The 3738-nt window shown below is 49.3% G+C and overlaps 1 protein-coding gene across 1 annotated transcript in view; it reads right to left on the bottom strand.

Annotated features, from left to right (window-relative positions):
- The window catches only part of myot (myotilin), a 32249-nt gene extending 29821 nt beyond the window's left edge, over window positions 1-2428 (bottom strand). The window contains exon 1 of the mRNA XM_056600035.1: window positions 2172-2428. The gene's annotated coding sequence lies outside the window, so the exon portion shown is untranslated. The remainder of the gene's footprint in view (window positions 1-2171) is intronic.
- Between the last annotated feature and the right edge of the window lie 1310 nt (window positions 2429-3738).

Raw genomic sequence — 3738 nt, 5'->3', positions numbered from 1 at the left:
AGATAACTGTCTTGCCGATTTTCTCTTGCCATTGAGAAGTGCTGCATTTCATGCACCTTTGATTGACAGGCACAATGGAATGGCTGACCAATCCCAGAAGAGATGCCGGGATTGGTCAGAAATGAACCGGGATGGGTCTGAAATCTAATTGGGCTGATGCAGAGGTAAGCCCTGTTTACCTTTCATCTCTTCAAAGGTATTCCACTAACTCATAGCTGAAGGCTGTCAAATCTACAAATCAAGCTAAACGCTAGCTCTTAAATCGTACCTTTTATATGGTATAATTTTTCATGGAAATGTAATGTGTATCTGATGCAAACATGTTGACTTGTCACAAAGAATTCCTATCATGCTTTTAATTATATTTAAACTGTTGCACAAGTTATAAGTAGAAACTTGAGGCTGAAACTATTGCATCATGATAAAATGGTCAGCTGAATGGACCTTTTTAGATGAAGTTATACAGACTTTCGTAGCACATGTGCACGCACGCACACACTCTTGCCACACACGTACACACACACACACAAACACACACACACACACACACACACACACACACACACACACACACACACACACACACACACACAAACACACACACACACACACACACACACACACACACACACACACACACACACACACACACACACACACACACACACACACACACACACACGTATTAGACCTATGAATTAAGCTGTTCAATCGTTTTTTTCAGTTACGTTCACTCACACATGCACATGCACACACACACACACACACACACACACACACACACACACACACACACACACACACACACACACACACACACACACACACACACACACTTACACACACACACACACACACACACACACACACACACACACACACACACACACACACACACACACACACACACACACACACACACACACACACACACACAATGTAACCAATTTGCCCAATTCTCCCGGGCCCTCGTGTTGCCCTGGGTTCGCGGACCGATTTAGAAATGGGAACAGGTCACCTGATCTCCTTCAGCCAACCACAGCACACCAATTGAATGGTGCTTCATGAAGGCATGCCAAGCTTGCATAGCTGCTCCCCACCACACACACACACACACACACACACACACACACACACACACACACACACACACACACACACACACACACACACACACACACACACACACACACACACACACACACACACACACACACACACACACACACACACACACAAAGACACAGAGACTCCCAAACGGCCAGTTATTCAAGCGGTGCCTCATCAAAGAATAACTCATCCAACTTTTTAAAACCAAAATTGCAAAACTGTTCCCTATGCCCTCTCACACACACACACACACACACACACACACACACACACACACACACACACACACACACACACACACACACACACACACACACACACACACACACACACACACACACACACACACATATCTGGATACATTCACACATACCTGCAGAGAGAAACCCACACATAATAAGGGGGTTTCATAGAGTGCAGAGAGTGTAGCACACGGACACATGACACAGCATATAAATTTAGCTCTAGACGGAGCACCACAGCTGTCCGGCTGCATCTGACTGCGGGCCTGTTCTCCCTCATATCCCTGGGGTCCAGTGGTCCCACGCAACAACAACATCAAAAAGGGCTTTTATCTCCTTTACACCACCATATGGTCCAACAGAATTATCCTACCAACTCGCCGTCATGCCTTCTTTATCTTCTTTATTTGATTTCTTAACCTCCCTTTTAAGCACAACTCAAACTTAATCTGCAGCGAGGGAGAGGGGGGGGGGGGGGGGGGGGGGGGGGGTTATTATACGTTGGTGACATCACTGTCGTTGCTCCTACAGCATTCCACTTTTAATCCCCATTCAGAAGAGAACAGACAACAGACGTGTCAGGACACTTCCCGCCGGTCAGCTGTCCTCCACCCTGATCCCAGCCACACCCTGGACCCAGGACTTCCAAGGACCTCTCTCTCGCCTCAGACTGACGTCCTGAGCCCGGCCTGGGACCAGGACGTCTGGTTGACTCCATGGTGTGCGCCCTGCGCCGGGGGCACCATGCAGCTCTGCATGCGAGCACACGGCCAGCGCATGATGGCGTTCAGCACAGGCTCCATGCACGGGTTCTCTTACCTGATCTGGAGCTACTGGGGAGGAATACCCCCTGTCTAGACTCAGTGGAGGGGAGACATGCCAGACGCGGGGGGGGAACCACGGGCTGGTAGAGCTAATCCGATAGGTGGAATATCACCAGGGCTCCGTAAAGGAAGAGAAGAGCGAGACCAAAGAGATAAAGCAGGAGAGACGCAACGTATGCGACCGTTAGACTGCTAGTCTCTCTCTCCGGGCTCTCTCTCTCCCAGTGAAGCTCACACATGTACCAAACCACACACAAACACGCGCACACATAGGGAAGTGTGTGTGTGTGTGTGTGTGTGTCACGGAGGTGGAATGGGGTTAGGAGGCAATCGGAGAGGGGGGGATGAGGTGGGGTGGGAGGAGGGTAGGGGGAGGCACCGAGGGGGCAATGGTGGACAACAGGGAGTTGTGGGACACACACACACACACACACACACGCAGACACACTAAACACATACACACACCCACACACACAGACACACACACAAGCACACAAGTTCAAAACGACATGACGCGTGTGTTCATGTCAAACCAAAAGTTGCACTGTGCATAACTTCATTCAGTGTGAGTCAAAAAAGAGCAGGCAAAATGCACAATAGTTACCTTGAAGGTAGCCTCTGCCTCGTAGGTCTTCCAGGAGGAACTACGATGCAATGCCATTCATTCATAATGTCTCTGGCTTCTAGAATCTCTCCCACAACAATCTGCATCTGTAGGCTGCAACCATCTGACTTCTGTTTATGAGCCTTACTTCCTTTTCCATTTGCTGTTCATCATCGGCAAGAATCTGTTGCACTGCTGTCTTTCTGGGAAGGGACTGTTATTACCATTCACATTGGGTGTGTGAGTTGTTTCACGTTGTTAATTTGTTCCTGATTAAGGACGTGATGTTCTAGCAACAGAGTGAGGGTCTTAGCGCTCCTGCTGTGCTGTACGCTGATCAATAGCAGAAGCATTAAACTTGACCTCACTTAAATGCAGCCGGAGTTGTTGGAGCTGGCCAAGGGGGGGGGGGGGGCGGGGGGTTGACGACCAGAAGGATGACCTCACATCGCTGAGCGAGTGTGAGGAGCAAACGAGCAGGCGCTGGTGCCAGTGAGTCTTTAGAGGTCACACGACACCTGAGATAGACACAGAGAGATAAAAAAAGATGGAGAGAGGTTGGCAGAGAGAGAGAGAGAGAGAGAGAGAGAGAGAGAGAGAGAGAGAGAGAGAGAGAGAGAGAGAGAGAGAGAGAGAGAGGGGGGGGGAGTGAGAGAGAGAGAGAGAGGGAGAAAGAGAGAGAGAGAGAGAGAGAGAGAGAGAGGGGGGGGAGTGAGAGAGAGAGAGAGAGAGAGAGAGAGAGGGGGGGAGTGAGAGAGAGAGAGAGAGAGAGAGAGAGAGAGAGAGAGAGAGAGAGAGAGAGAGAGAGAGAGAGAGAGAGAGAGAGAGAAAGAGAGAGGGGGGAGTGAGAGGGGAGAGAGAAAAAGGAGGCAGGGGAAAGAGATAAATCGTGTTTTTATGCGGTAAGTTGTAGGAAACCAATTCAAATTTATATTCTCTGATTTCCAATAGATCATTC

This window comes from Gadus chalcogrammus, chromosome 10 (assembly GCF_026213295.1).
Source record: "Gadus chalcogrammus isolate NIFS_2021 chromosome 10, NIFS_Gcha_1.0, whole genome shotgun sequence".
Classification (NCBI taxonomy): domain Eukaryota; kingdom Metazoa; phylum Chordata; class Actinopteri; order Gadiformes; family Gadidae; genus Gadus; species Gadus chalcogrammus.
This window is presented reverse-complemented; position numbering and strand designations above follow the sequence as displayed.